Consider the following 16,871-nt stretch of genomic DNA (forward strand, 5'->3'; position numbering starts at 1 on the left):
CTTCAAGGAGAAACATAACTACAGTGCAATTTAGCAAACAAAATAGATCTATCAATTGATGACCCTTCTGTCTTTTCTATACAATTTGGGTGTGAACAATGGATAAAGGAATGACTTCATTTTATTTACTATGTTGCTCTAATGTTTATCGAGTATGAGTCATTTGGGAACTGCACCTCATATCATGGAAATATGACAGTTTATTATATTACTGGGATTGTGTTTTGACATGCTGGTTTGGAATCCAAATTAAAAAGTAATCAAATAGACCTGAACTGGGGCTGTTCCACTGACATTTTGAAATGTATAGAACTGTTTATTTTCTTTGTTTCCTTGTCAAAGTGTGCAGGATATCCATGCCCTGATAATATATCAGCACTGGTTGAGAAGTACCTGTTGAATTCTGAAGGGTGCAGTTTATTAAAAGGAAGGAGCAGCTTCATCACTTCGCTGGCCTGCAACACCAACATCCTAAAACAGCTGCTTAGATGATGACATTAACTCAGGGAATGTGTGACTGTCATACATGCAGTTCCCTCTCACAGATGCACCTATACGCCTCTTCTAGTAGACATACACCGCTGTTCATGCTACCAGCAATATTCTATGGACACCACTGTTACCTCACTAGGTCCATCCTCTGAAGCATGCAAAGGAATAGTATTAGGGCATGGGCAGATGCCAAGGCTAAAAAACCGCTTTGTCCAATTGGAACACTGTGGCAGACGGCTTGGGTACAGGTTGGTATTCTCACCTAGTACCCCATGCACAATAGTTGGAGACCCGTCTTGACCATTCTGCACACTATAACCAATGAATGGTCTGATGATCTTTAAAAAACAAAAATGTATGTCCTCATTTGTGCAAAAGTTGAGATGTAGAAAGACAATGATCCCACTTATTGAATCGTTACTAGCTAGGGATTCTTCTCACCGCATATGGCAGAAAGGAACACCTTCTCCTCTTATGGTAAGATTGTGTCTTAAGATCTCTAAATTTACCAAGATGGTCACTCATGGTGCCACCATGGTGACCATCCCAAAGTTTGTTTTGTTGCATTGTATGTAATCATCGGACATTTCTTCCTACCCTACCACTACTCTTCATCTTGGAGTATATTACTATTCCATACGTCCCAGAATTTTGTCTGGTTACTTTTTCCTCTAGATGGATCTCGCTTTCTAAATTTGTCTACAGTAATTCACCACTCTTCTAGTGTTGGGGGGCAGGCATGTATCCATTTTATACACATCTCTCATCTGGCCAGCAAGATCAGCAGAAACAATAACTGTTTTTGAATGTTGTTTAAAAAAGGAGATTCATTATTTGCCACTGTGCCAAAAATAGTAATAATTATGACTTACCCAAAGACCTGTCCTAGAGCTTTATTTTTATTCGGACACACATTGGCCCAGAATACGTTGCGTTGAGGACATTGACGAAACATGTGGATGTTGTCTGCCTTAGTTTTGCCACATTTAGGGCAAGTTCTCACCACTTGTTTGTTCATTCTAGTTAATCTTTCCGAGGACTAATTAGCCCTGTGTAGAGTAAATAGATGATTCTTCCTGAGAGGTGCAGATACTATTGTGCGCCATAATAAAGAAAAGGATACTTGCCAGAAATGTTGCAGGACTTGTGTTGGAGGGTCTTTCTTCCATAAATCCAGTGGTAGATGTCTTATTCTCCTGCCTGAATCATGAGCCAGTACCATTAAGATAATTCTTTCCTTGCTGGAGTCCTAATGATCTTACTAGTAAGTCACAGAGGAAGTCAGTATACTAACAACAATAGAATGACCACTAACTGTGCCCTCATTAGCACTATTGAGCACACAAAATTAATGACAATGAGATCTCCCTATAACCATCTTTGCCCTGTTGGCTGCTCTAAACATTGTCCTGCCTCACAGCATGCTTTCATTGTATTTTCATCGTCCTGCCCTTCACCTGTGTGACTAGTTAGAAGTCTCCCTGATTTGGACTGTGGCTCAATCAAAGCTGCCCACTCCTGTCGTAACTGTTGAACCACCATTTTATCTGTTAGTCACATAACTTCTGTTGCCACATTCTTATAGGACTCACCACCAAGTGTATTTGGTACATCATATTCATCTTTTACATTGTACCAGTCACTGGTAAGAGGCAAAGGTTGCCCCCTCTACTGATCATGTCTATATGCTCAGTCAGGACTTCTTCTCTACCATCATTTGAATTCCTTGATTCTTGGAGTTCCATGCACTGCTCTCATGGTATATGTTCATCCTACCCTGCCTACTGACATATCATTCTTAACACTAAAAACTATGGAAAATAGCTTTCTAACTGCGGTAAAGACTGAAGAGTCAAGGTAAGTCTTTAAGATTTATTGTAGGGCTACACGGTTGTGGAGCATATCTCAGTGACTCCCCCAGTCACTGAGATCCTAACAGCACAACACTTTAACTTTAAACATTCTGAATCAGAAGGAACCACATCACTAAGCAACATGGCAAATTCATGAATAATGCTGGAGAAGGAATCACTCCATACAGGATACTACACTAACCAATACAGCTGAGGTTCTAACATTAAATCAATCGGTTGGCATGTGTTTCTATGTCTTTCCTTCATCTAACAAAGTGTATAGTGGTGATCCTGTTATGTACTCTGGTGATGGCAAGCTTGACTCTACACTCTCCATGAATAACATTATTTGGTTTGTTAAAACCATCAAAGTTTACGAATACACGTACAAACACTAATAGTTTTTTTTACAATATTTGAACAATAGAAAAAGTCAACATACAGATCTAAAATCCATAAAAAAGTGCATAGTTACAAATTCTAACACAATTATCAGCACATTTATCGACTACTGGTATATAAAGCAGCATACAGTTAAGGAGCATGATACTAAGGTAACAGTAAAAAAAAGTTTTTGCTTACAATGTACAATTCATTTAGGCCAACAAATTAATTCATGTAAAAGAAACAGTTGATGGACGGAATGCTGGTCAATGCAAACATTCACCCCCAGTCACCAGGATCTGGGTTTAATCCATCATTCTTTTGCTCACCACACCACTTCAGTTTGGACCCAGCCATATGCAAATCAGTCTTGACCCTGTCAGTGTGGGAACAGTCCAGCCCGAATTGAAACCAGTCCTAGGATGCTTGTTTCCAGTCCAGAGAGGAATTGGCCTGCCTGTTCGGGCTGGACTGTTCCCATTGGGCACAGGGTCAAGACTGATTTGTATATGGCTGGGTCTAAACTGGAATGGCATGGTGAGCAAAAAAACGATAGATTTAGGCCCAGATCTCTGTACTGGAGTGAATGTATGACATTGCTCTGCATTCTGTCCATCAATTGTTCTTTTTGCATTTATCACCCCGAGTGGGACGGGTAAGCCCAGATGTGGGTCCCATGCTCTCCATGCCACTGGAGTCAAGCCATCCTGGCTGATGAGGGCTGAAAGCCCGAAACCGGTCCTAGGATGCTTGTTTCCTGTCCAAGGAGGAACTGGCCTGGCAGTTCGGGCTGGACTGTTCCCATTGGGCAAAGAGTCAAGACTGATTTTCATATGGCAGGGTCCAAACTGGAATGGCATGGTGAGCAAAAAAACGATAGATTTAGGCCCGGATCTCTGGACTGGGGTGAATGTATGACGTTGCTCTGCATTCTGTCCATCAATTGTTCTTTTTGCATTTGTCACCCCGAGTGGGACGGGTATGCCCAGACGTGGGTCCCGTGCTCTCCATGCCTCTTGAGTCAAGCTATCCTGGCTGATAAGGGCTGAAAGGCTGTAACTGGTCCTAGCAAGCTTGTTTACAGTCCAAGGAGGACCTGGCCTGGCAGCTCGGGTTGGTCTGTTCCCATTGGGCAAAGGGTCAAGACTGATTTGCGTATGGCTGGGTCCAAATTGGAATGGCATGGTGTGCAAAAAAACGATGGAATAAGGCCCAGATATCTGTACTGGGGTGAATGTATGACATTATTCTGCATTCTGTCCATCAATTGTTCTTTTTGCATTTGTCACCCTGTGTGGGACGGGTATGTCCAGACGTAGGTCCCCTGCTCTCCATGCCACTGGAGTCCATCTATCCTGGCCGATGAGGGCTGAAAGCCCGAAACCGGACCGAGGATGCTTGTTTCCACTCGAGGGAGGACCTGGCCTGGTAGTTCGGGATGGACTGTTCCCATTGGACACAGGGTCAAGACTGATCTGCATGTGGCTGGGTCCAAACTGGAATGGCATGGTGAGCTAAAAAACGATGGATTTAGGCTCAGATCCCTGTATTGGGGTGAATGTATGACATTGTTCTGCACTCTGTCCATCAATTGTTCATTTTGCATTAGTCACCCCGAATGGGAGAGGTATGCCCAGATGTGGGTCCCATGCTCTCCATACCAGTGGAGTCAAGCTTTCATGGCTGTTGAGGGCTGAAAGCCTGAAACCGGTCCTAGGATGCTTGTTTCCAGTCTAGGGAGGACCTGGCCTGGCAGTTCATTCTGGGCTGTTCCCATTGGGCACATCGTCAAGACTGATTTGCATATGGCTGGGTCCAAACTGGAATGGCATGGTGAGCAATGAAACAATGGATTTAGGCCCAGATCTCTGTACTCGGTTGAATGTATGACATTGCTCTGCATTCTGTCCATAAATTGTTCTTTTTGCATTGTCACCCCGAGTGGGATGGGTATGTCCCGACGTGGGTCCCGTGCTCTCTATGCCACTGAAGTCAACCTATCCTGGCTGATGAGGGCTGAAAGCCAGAAACTGTCCTAGGATGCTTGTTTCCAGTCCAGGGAGGACCTGGCCCGGCAGTTCGGGCTGGACTGTTCCCATTGGGCTCAGGGTCAAGACTGATTTGCATATGGCTGGGTTCAAACTGGAATGGCATGGTGAGCCAAAAACACAATGGATTTAGGCCCAGATCTCTCTACTGGGGTGACTGTATGATATTGTTCTGCATTCTGTCCACCAATTGTTCTTTTTGCAACAAATCGATTCAGTCATAGGGATTTATTTTACGTGCTAAGAATCGGCACCACTGATATTCAGAAGCTTTTCCCGTATGATCCAGAACGAGAATAGGAAACAACTGACTGCATAAAATATTGGTCCTGTGGTACCAGTTTTCAGGATTCTGTAGGCAACCTGATATTGCCTAACTCCAATGTTTAGGCAGGTCGGTACACCCATCTCCTACAGATCTTTTGGTATTTTGTACAGAAAAAGAGAATGTGCTCTTCTGTCTATAGGGTTTTAGCACATGCAGGGTAGGAATCTAGCAATAGTCGCACAGTCTGATTGCTAGGAAACCGTAGTAGAAGTTTACTATACCTAAATCTAACATATAAGCTTTTTGCAATCGGTGGCGTAATTAGATCCAGGAAGGTCTCAAAGGAGGGGCATGGCTTGACACATAAAAACTGGGAAGTTAGTTGGCCATTTACTGGCCTGGTGACATAATGTTCATCCATGGCCGCCCAATACCTGCTCTTCAACTTCTAGAAATCCTCTATACTTGCCTTCTCTGGATATTGTCAAAGTTCTGTCATACCAAGAGTTGTAAACCAACTCGCAACATGCTTGAACCAGGGGAGACTTTTGGCACCTCTAATATTCAAGACCTCCTTTGAAGAGTTGCAATAATCAGAGAGCTGCGGCTTTGTCCACAAGTGCAGTCAGTGCAATAGAGTCAAAGTCAAAGTCAAATGATCTTTATTCGGAATTAAAACATCCATAAAAGTATACACAGGTTAAGTTTAAAAAGTACAATAAAAATAATTTGATAAAAATAATAGGTGCATTATGCTGTTAAACAAGTATCAGAATATCTACATATCTATACAATAATATGCAATACTCAGATGTACCAAAAAAACAAATGTGCAAAAAAGCAATATGCTAATATTCATCAGGCAAATTCCATAGTTGCCCGTGAACGGACACTAGCTTTAAGAAAGCAGCTCACGATAAATATCACTTCGTCTGAGATCATCATCTGAAAAGTTTTCATTGCCTGAGTAAAATCCCTGAAATCATGTCTGCGGCAATACGGCATCAGGTATTGGGAAGTATAAAGTTTATAAAAACCACAGAAGAAAAAATAGTGTGTCAAACTTTGTTTGCTGCCCACGGAACAAGGACAATCCAACTGTTCCAGATGTTTATTATAACCAAGGGGAAAGCTTAGTAGATTTACAATGCTTCCATCCCGAAATCGGAACAGAAGGCTCCTGTTCCATCTTCCTAGTGTAGTGAGCAGATATCTCTGTGGTGAAGCTAAAGAGCCGTTAACGGGCTCAGCATAGGAAATGTATTTATTAACAGAAGGTTTGGGGTGTTCTAATCTTATCCGCTCCTCCCCATATAATACGTAAAGTGCCCTTTTAACTATGTTCTTATGTGAATGGACAATGGTGTTTGGGGAGCTATACAAAAGGCCCTGCCCCACACTGGACAGGCTTTTCTCGACTGCTTTCAACCATGGTACATGGTGGGACCTTTCGCTTTGTAGGCAGTCTGATATTATGCTGCGAGTTAAGTGGCCTGCCGGATTTAGCCACATTTTTAGCCAAAAAAGAGCGGGCCTGGATCGAATGAAGTCCTCAATGTACAATAGCTTAAGCTCATTATGACAAATGAATGTTGGAGCACAGAAGACTCCCCCCAAAACTTTTCTGCAAAATCTATTTTCCTCAGTCTGAATGGGCACACAATTAGAGTATCCCCACACTTCTGCGCCGTAAGTTCCTGTAGGTTGGCATTGAGTATGGTAAATCTTTAACAGTGAAGTGATAACGTCAGCCTGTTTAGGTTGCCGTAGGGAGAGAATCGAGTTGATGGATTTACCAATTTTGTTTCTCCCATAGGCAACATGAGGTTGCCAGGAACCCGTATTAGAGAATAGCAATCCTAAGTATGGGAAAGTGCTTGTGCATTTTAGGATATTGTCACCAGATTTAATTGAGGTTATGTTATATTTTTTGGGCCCCCAGTTCATAATAAAAGATTTTTTAAAATTGGTGGTAAGGCCCAAATCTGACATAAAAGCAACAAAACCAGAGATTAAAATACGCAGGGCATTGGGTGTGCGGCCCATTAGCACCGCGTCGTCCGCGTACAACAAAGCGGGGATGGGGTTGCCATTTATAATTGGAACATCATTAGTTATTGCACACAAGTTGCTGCTCAGCCCATTAATATACAAAATAAAAAACAGGGGGGCGAGTACGCAGCCCTGTCTAACACCCCTGCCAATTAAAATGTCATTCGAGACTACTCCCTCAGTGTTAATACGCACTCTGGCCTTTAGGTCCCTATGCAAATAAGAAAGAAAATAAACCAAAGAATCATCAAGACCATAACTAAGCAAAAGTGACCACAAACTGGAACGATTAACAAAACAAAAGCTGAACTTAAATCCATAAAACCAAGGTACAGTGGGGATTTTTTTACAATAGTGTACTTTGCCATTAATAGGTTCAAATTCAAGCATTGTTCAACAGTGCCCACATTGCTTCTGAAGCCGAGCTGGCAATGGTGTAGGACATTATTATCCTCGGCCCAGCTCCTTATCCTGTTAAAAATTACCCTCCCGAGAACCTTCAATGTGTTGTCAATTAGTGATATCGGGCGGTAACAGCCAGGGTCTAGTCTGTCGCCTTTTTTAAATATTGGTACAATAACACTGTTTGACCAGGATTCTGGGATTGAATTGTCGGATAAGTTATTGAACAAATTGCATAATAAAGGGGCCCAAAAATTAATTTCAGATTTAATTTGATCTATTGAAAGGCCGTCAGGGCCGGGAGCTTTATTGCCCGCACTTTCAACTATAGTATCCTCAACCTCGGATAGTGCGATGTTCAAAGATCTAGCGGGCCCAACGAAAAGAGCAGTATCTGTAAGAGGCCCTGGCACAGCGTAGATTTTAGAAAAGTGCTCTGCCCACACATCTCCTGTTATATTACAGTTAATAGCTTTAATGTTGGAACCAAAAGATCTTAGGGACTTGACCTCTCTCCAGAATCCAGTGATATCTTTCAGGGCCGCGGAGCGAACGAGGGATTCCCAGTGGTCTATCACTAGAGCCTCAGATCGGGTACGTAGCGTGGTTTTATACCTTGCTCTAAGGTCTCTCACGAGTGACAGATCCCTCGGTTTCGTTTTCAGGGCTTCCCTCAGCTCTCTATTGGCCCTGGAACATGAAGAGTCAAACCAGCGGGGGCCGCAGTTTTTATTATTCGCCCGGGCTGGTTTCGAGGATTCTCTTTTAATAACCGCACAGAGGTTACCAAAGGAATCAACAAAATCACGGCCCGATCTGTCAGAAGACAGACAGTTCTCGATTAATGTGGGATTTTTGTTAATGACTCTAGCTAGAATAGCTTTGTTGTCGGCCCCTTTCCATACAACTCTTAATCTATCAGTAGATGCTTCCAAATTTTGCGCCCCAATTTCTATTCTTACTCCGTTCTTAATATTCCCAGGGTTATTTAGATGTACTATAATTGGGTAGTGATCGCTATAGATGGAACAGGCGACCTCTGCTTTTAAAATAATGTCGCTCAGTGAGGGGGAGATAAACATATAATCTATTGTAGAAGCACACCCCTGACCGATATAGGTGGGGGTCAGCATGTTATTCCCTCCTGTACCAGCAATTTCCAGGGCGTTCACTAAATCGCGGGATGCTAAATAATCCCTCAGTTCCTCACCATTTCTGCAGGGGGGATTATTACGATACATGTAGGCATTGAAGTCTCCTCCAATACAGATGCCATCAAAGGTTCCATATTTCTGCCCCACTATGACTTCATCAATGAAGTTAAACAAAGTTAAAAAGGTATTATTGGGATGGGTCACAAAATCATTATTATAAAAATTAATTAAACATAATTTTAACCTATTTGTGTATTTCAAAGCCATAAAACATTTTCCATGAGTCTGGATCAGTTTAGTTTGTACACCAGCTTTTATTTTAGCCCAGATGGAAAGACCCCCACTAGGGCGGCCCATAGATGAAGAGGATGCCGTTAGGCTATGGCAGCTGAAACCTTCTAATAAGGGCGGGGTTGTACACCAGGTCTCCTGAAGCATCAGTATATCACAATTAGTATATACCCAGTCTGACCACTCTTTGATTTTTAGTTTCGATTTAAGACCCGCTATGTTCCAAATCACAAGGGATAATTCAGAGCCCTGTATAATAGTTCTTTGATTAACAGATTGCTGACTAACTGCAGTGAGTGGAGGAAGCGGAGGGATATATGGTAATAATTCTAAATTGGGTGCCTGGGATAGCTGATCAACAGTCGTAATATCTAGATTGGTGACTGGTGGTCAGTCTAACATGTCCAATCCGGATAGGGGTGCAAACCTATTGTGCATCTTAAGGGGAAAAAAGGCTGGATGGAATTGTCTTTGTGGTGGTCTATAGAAATGGCTTAGAGGTAGTAGAGTTACAACGGTGGAGATGCCAGAACGATTGTTATTTCTGTTGAGCAAGAATCTTACTGTGCCAGGATTCTTAAAATTAAGGACTATACAGTCACCTTCGATGTCTTTAAATAAGGCCCCCACCCATGACAACCTACGAGCTGATAGAATCTCTCTGGAGATGTCATGACCAACACCTTTGTGCTTAGTTAGCCAATCAATGCATTTATTATGCAATTGAACCCATGATTCCCCCTGTCCCTCCCTCAATGGTGGTATGCCTGCTAAAACCAGAACGAAGGGACAGGCATCAGGGGGTAAGTGCAAAGCAGGCCCCTGATGTTTAATTGGCCTGCTGTCCCCAGGCTGACCCAAACCCCTGTTGTCAACAGAGGTGGACCCCACCGCTACAGTGTTCTGGATGGAGCCACTATTCTGATTGTCAGTACTAGGTCTGACAGTAAGTGGTACTGATGTATTTATCGGTGTGGGCTGGGGTTTGGGTGATAAATTAGCTACTGCCTTGTTATTCCCGGGATTATTACCACTGGGTTGGATGGTGGATGGTGCAATGGGCGGTTGGGTTCCAGAAATACTAGGCCCCCCGGTCGATTTCAGACTACAACATAAGGCATCCGACCTCCCACATGATAAAATACTACTGACTGACTCAAGCTCTTTCAATAAGCGGTCACCCCTGATTTGGTCCAGGGTGACAGTCCCCTTTCTTTTTGCTTCTTCGTTTTTTACTAGATTTTCTAATCTGTCCAGTCTTTTAAAAACGTTATTAAATTGTTTTATCATTTGCTTCTCTAAACGATTAAAAATAGTGTCAACTATAGTCTCTATAAGATTCCCATTTTGTTTCGATATGGTATTATTTTCACCCACTGAAACAGTCTGTGTCCATATTGTGTTTTGATTATCAGTGGAGTTACTGGTAGTAGCAATAGAGACGCCATCCATATCCGCTAAGTCCTTGTCGCCAATGCAGATAGTATCAGCCCCTGTTGGTTTTTGTTTTTGCTTATTCCACAGGCTCTGTGGTGTGGGTTGGCTCTTGTTGGTTAACGGTTGTTTCCTTTTATTAGCGCTAGGTTTAGATGCACCTCTTTTACGCTTTTCCCCTCCTGGTTTATTACTGCCATCCAAAGGGCCAATGGCAATGGCATCCACCTGAGAGTCAATTGTTATTACAGGATCATCCACCACCAACAGAGGCTCAGGAGGTATGGGTGCTAAAATGGGTTTGGCAATTAGAACCGTAGGGGATATAGGGATATTGGGACCCATTTGCGAGGGTGTTGGCCGTGAGGAAATGTTTGAGCAACTCATGGACATTCTCCTTTCCGTATCGGCAATTTCGTTAGATACTAGGTTAAGAGCATTTTCAAGTAAGGTCTCAAATGTAGGAGGGGGAAATGGAAAGTCATCCAGGGCATCTATCTTATCCATTGACTCCATAGTAATAAGTTCTTTACTCACCACAGTGGAGGCGTTAGAGGGGTGGCCCGCCCGACCACTATTGACCACTGACGGCCACAGACGGCCCGCCCTCTGCCCGGGCTCAGCCCGCGTGCGTCCCGCGTGGCGGGAGGCGTGCCCTTCTCTTAAAGCCCCGCCGGGCGCGTTGTTCACGTTGCTCCCGCCGCGCCTGCCGCAGTGCTGCTGGGAGTTGTAGTTGCCGGTGGTGCCGGTAGTAGTGGCTGAGCCGTTGCCCTCACGGCGGAGGAGACAAGGAAAATGCAGGTAGGGCTGTTAGAACTGCCGTTCCCCTCACGACGTGGTATGCTGGTCAGGAAAGTACCCCAGTAATGCTCGGCGCGCCCTTCTCTTAAAGCGCCGCCGGGCGCGTTGTTCACGTTGCTCCCGCCGCGCCTGCCGCGGTGCTGCTGGGAGTTGTAGTTCCCGCTGCCGGTGGTGCCGGTGGTAGTGGCTGAGCCGTTGCCCTCACGGCGGGGGAGACAAGGAAAATGCAGGTAGGGCTGTTAGAACTGCCGTTCCCCTCACGACGTGGTATGCTGGTCAGGAAAGTGCAATAGAGGTTTCACTGAAGACACTCATGTTCACATATCATTCTACAAGGGGTTTCTGGTAAATACCAGGGAAAATGGAATTTTGTTGTTCTGAAGTTGGTTAAAGACACATGTATCATGTGGATGATGGAGTCCATCATCCTTCTTGCTCATTGAAGTCCATGCCTCTACTAGCAATTAAAGTCAGAGAGGGAGTGAGCATAAATATCTGCTGCAGATTTCGAGCTCTGGCAAAGGTTGAAGCAGCTCAATGAAGATGCGATGTTGACGCATGCTGAATTTCCTTCTGGAACATACGGACATAGATTAACTTGACCTCCATCCCCTGACGTTGCACATGCTCAGCACTCTGGTCAAAGCCACTGAATGATCTATCTACAAGGATATTAACAGAGCTCCTCAGTTAGTTGCACAAAAGACAATGTCAGTCTAATATTTTGACCCTTGGGCATACCTAAGTGCAATCGGAGATATTGCACCAAGTCAGAACCCACAGGGATGGAGTTTGTAGACTCTATACCCCTCATGTGATATGTTGACTGGGGTTTCTTCTCTCCAGTGCCCTAGTAGGGAAATACAGATGTCAGTGTGGGAGTAAGCCTTTTCAGAGGCCCACCGGTGCAAGGGTTCTCCCTTCTTTGTCCTCAAGTCCTTGGACTAACAAAATAGAGATTGGCACGGAAGCTGTAATCTCAAACAAATATTTTATTATCACTGATGAGTGGGACTACATTGATACAGAACCCTCAGGCAATGTATGAGGCAGTACATGGAATACAGAAATCATGGTGCTTATATACACCTTTTGTTGCAGAGTAAGCATGGAGACTCAAAAAGAGGGGGTACAAGTATACACAAGTATAGCTATTCACAAATATGGACAAGTAGAAAATACTTAGTCAACAGAGTGGGAGGGGTAACAAAACTAGATTTTGAAGTTACATGCAATTAATGCTCCTTGCCTTTTCTCCATGTATAAAAGCCATTTATATTAAGTTTGAGCAAAACTATTTTTCGTTTATAAAATCGAACTTACATATATATATTTCAATAAGCTTTAACATTTTCGTTCATGTCATTTGTAAAATCAATGTCATTTATGTACTTTATGACATACTCAAACATCTTCCATTTGAGCCTTCTCTTTATTTCTGTCTCCCTAACCTTATTGGGCTATCAACCTAAAAGGCTCTAATATTGTATATCAAAGACCATTCCAAGATGGCGCCTGCCGTTTTATATATCATTTTACATTTTTTGATCCTTGACTCTGGTTCTTTATTTCAAAAATATGTATTTTTACGTGGGTTGTTCCTTTGATTGCATTATTAGATGTATTCATTTTGTTAGAACTGTGTATTCAAAATACGAGTTCGCACCTTATAAAAATCACTTACGTGTATTTTACAATTATTTTTATTTCTACAACATGAGGAGCGTTTCTATCAGGTCAATTATTAAATTTGCTCTTGATATGTGGCGAAATCTGTCCACGTATCTTTTTTGGGTATTTCTGGCTTTGCCGATAGTTGTTTTGACCTTCTTAAAATGGCGGCCCTTGTTTTCTTTACCCCGTGATACAATAGGGGAATCGAGATCGGGTTGCCTGTCCCTCTCTTATTCTTCGTTTCTTTTGGAATCTACCGATGTTTTATAAAAATCATGCCTAGTTTAAAGATGAATCCTACTTTCATATTTGGAGGCTTCCGAGAATTATGTTTCTCTCGGCGAGTATTTGGTTTAATATTGGGAGGCTAGGATGCAGTATACCTTTCCTGTTCCAAGATGGCGGCGCTTTTTTCGTAACCCACTTAGTAATTATTATTATCTAATTGTTGGTAAATGGTCCAATTATTCTATTAGGACACCTATTTATACTGTGCTTTTGGCACCTAATCTTTGAACCAGAAGACCACAACCTGACGTTCCTGTATGGGCTAGCCCCTTGGTAAGTCTTGCCTTGCACACTGATACTAACTTCACCTTTGCTAAATTGGGAAAGATTTTAATATTCTTTAGCTTGTCCTGAAAACTCGTTATGAAACAATTAGTATCTTTTGCTGGTTTTAGGAGGGAATTTTGAGTTAGACAGTTTAAACTCATTAGAGATGAGTATGATCACACTGATGAGTGTTGGATTTTGAATTGTTTTTACCCAGTCCAAGATGGTGGCTCTTTTGCATTAGATTTGGTGTACTGCTTGTGTGTTTCTTCATTTTTATTCTGTAGGGTCTACCTTTTTCTTTATGAATACTACTCACATATTTCTAACTGTAACTTCTTTTCGAGTCAAACTCTGGCCATCTAGTGTTTAAAAAAGGATCTGTTGCTTCTACACTATAGATAATTAAAGATTCCACTTTTTTCGAATATAACTTGGTCTTGTAATACATATGGCTAATTTAGCCTTTTATTAATTGGGCAAATACATTTTTTTTTGCCAAATTGTTTATCAACTAACTAAATGTCCCATAATATTCTAAACATATGCATATGATAATGCATATGATACACTCTTTCATTATACCATTCTATATGTTTTTAAAATATTTCTCTACAGATTGTTCTGTGGGCCAACCTTTTTCCCTGTTGACAACGACTGTGACGTGAATTTGTGATCTTACTTATAAATCGTGAGTGAGTATAGACATCATTTCAAGCTCCAAATAAATGATCTTTAGAGGGTTTTTTACTTAATACGTTGCACAAGTTTGACAATCATTGTATAGCAATTGGACTTTTCTGCATTTAAGTAATGCTGAGTGATATGCTTACAACCGATATGATAGGTTTGTACAGACTCTAGTGCTAAGAGCATCTCTGATATATCCTTTGGGATTATTTTAACAGAATAATGAAAGAAACTACGTGATAATCTTACTAAGACGGATGTGAAACTTGATTCCAGAGAATTTGTTATAAGGTAAATTCGAATTATATGTGTCTCTCTACATAGTATTATTGTTATTTTTTAGATTTATAAATTAAAAATAAAACAACACTTTTTGTTTAACATATATTGTATACACTGTTCGTTGACAATTAGTCAGCAGTGGTACTCTATTTTATACACTACCAGTGCTATCTGTAGGTTCATAAGTTTGAAATTAATTCTTGCGCATTTTTGCTTAAACGAACTCTAGGCATGGAACTCCAACAACTAGGTGGCTATGGTACTTAATACTGTGTACTGATATGACAGAATTTAGTGAGACCATTTTACAAAATTGATTGTATTTTTGTGCTATTTTTAGTTCTTCCATCCGTTCACTGTAGTGTCTCTTTTTTATATTGCAAATGTTTTCCCATTTTTGTTAACTACCTGTTTTTAATGAGTAAACTGTTACCCTGAACCTTTTCTGGTTTTTGTTCTTCTCTCTCTGGTTTAGGGTACCAATGTGTATACAAATTGTGTAATATAACATTAAGTGGAATTTTTTGTAATTTATGTTTTTGTATGTGCTTTGTATAGCCCTGAAGAAGTCCGGCATCGGACGAAACGCGTCGGCTATCCGCAACTATCAAAAAAAAGAAAATAAAGAATAAAAATTGAATAAAAGAAAGAAAATTCAAGTCACTACTTTTGTGTGTCTTTCTGAATATTTGGGAAAACTATCAATTCTGTTCATCTGTATGTTCTTAAAAACTGTTTTTGCAACAAATGTGTAACTTTTGAAGGGTGCTGTCCAACTTTCGTAACAAAACTAGTGACATCACTTGAAATAGCCTGACAGTTACACTTAAAACAGGTGCATTCTAACAGCTACAAGCCTTTCTGAGCACGTGCAGTGCTCTTGCTCAGTACTGAAGGGGTTAAATATAGTTAATGGGTCAGGCAGTAAAGCAGGCAACAGTGAAGACAGAAGAAGCACATGGCTAACACATGGTTCAGTAAAATGTAAGCCACAACAAAATGGCTTCAGCTCATGCTAACAGCGATTTCTGCCAATTTCCACATCAGAAATGATAAGAGTTTTCAAGATTCATCCATGATTGGGGACGTTTCTGGGCCTATAGTACTAGTGTAGCATACGCTGGAGCAGGATAAGTAGTTTTCAAGTCACAGATGATAGCATAGTGTCTTAGAACACTTCTCAGAGTGCATACGCAAGAGTTGTGCCTCACTGAGTATCAGAAACAGTAACAGTGTGTCCAGTAGATGTTCTTCACTTACTAGTTCCTATAACTTGCTTGTCAATGACATGCAGCTCTGCACTTATGGAAGCAAGAGGTACTGTATTAGGAAAGCAAAGGTGGCATACTTGGAATCCATGCTTTTGAAAGCCCCTTGGCCTGAACTGCAGTCCTAAACTCATTCTGTGGAGGAATGGTTTTAATATGTTAAGCAGCTGAACTGTTAATAGGCCGACTAGAAATTACACTGAGTCCCTAAATACATTGGTATAGTATGTAACTCTTTGATATATCATATATCTAGAGTATTGTCCGATCCCCACTGAGAATATGCTTCTCCAACCATAGGTCAATAGGAATATTATGTTGCTCCCCACCGATGTAAGAAATTTTGTCATAAAGAATTTTTATTAAACGTGTTTATTATACTGGAAGTTATACATATGTGTTTCCACCATACATTAGTCATGCAATCACTAATGCAGTACCGTACACATACGGCAGCAGGGACCGAGACAGAAGCCCGAAAATCGCAGCGAAAGCTGCCATACTGATAACCGATACTCCGGTTACAACCTGTGGAATACATCATCACGAACAAAAGTCCCTTACGGAACCCCTTTGAGGGTTGGAAGTATCACCTCTACGAAGAAAAAGAAAAATTTCGGAGAATAGCCTTGAAAAAGTCAAGGGTTACATTCCCTACCGACGAAACACGTGTTGGCTGTGACGTATTCTGAAATAAAACAACACCTGCAGAAAACCCTGAATAACAAGGATCTCAATTTTTAGTGATTGCATGACTAATGTATGGTGGAAACACATATGTATAACTTGTAATAAGATACAAAAACGAGTGCTAAGGAGTTTTCAAGTATCTAGTGGCTCTTGCCCATTTTAGAAGAGGAAGTGTGGTTCTCTTCTCCTTGTAGCACCGTCACCATTAGCGAGCTAGAAATCAGAAAGGTGTACATTCCCTTGAGGGGCCACAACCTAGTATAATTCCACCAACCCAGTCCAAGTGTTTATTATACTGACCAATATGCACCCAGCATCAAATGCTTAAGTTACTAGAAATTCGGACTCAGTTAGCTCCAGAGATCTAGCTGAGTATCCTCAGTGTATTAGGACACAGTGTATTAGGACACAGAGATTCTTAACTGACTGTTGAAGATTACCAATGATCTATTGTACAGACTGAACAATACAAGTTCTAGAAAGGACCCCTAAGGTGCCCAAATGGCATAGGGTTGGTGGGAAACTCATCTAGC

At 41.7% G+C, this 16,871-nt stretch overlaps 1 pseudogene; it reads left to right on the forward strand.

Annotated features, from left to right (window-relative positions):
- The window catches only part of LOC144825089 (histamine N-methyltransferase A-like), a 340,611-nt pseudogene that overhangs the window by 207,786 nt on the left and 115,954 nt on the right, over nucleotides 1-16,871 (forward strand).

Source organism: Lissotriton helveticus, chromosome 3_1 (genome assembly GCF_964261635.1).
Source record: "Lissotriton helveticus chromosome 3_1, aLisHel1.1, whole genome shotgun sequence".
Taxonomy (NCBI): Eukaryota; Metazoa; Chordata; class Amphibia; order Caudata; family Salamandridae; genus Lissotriton; species Lissotriton helveticus.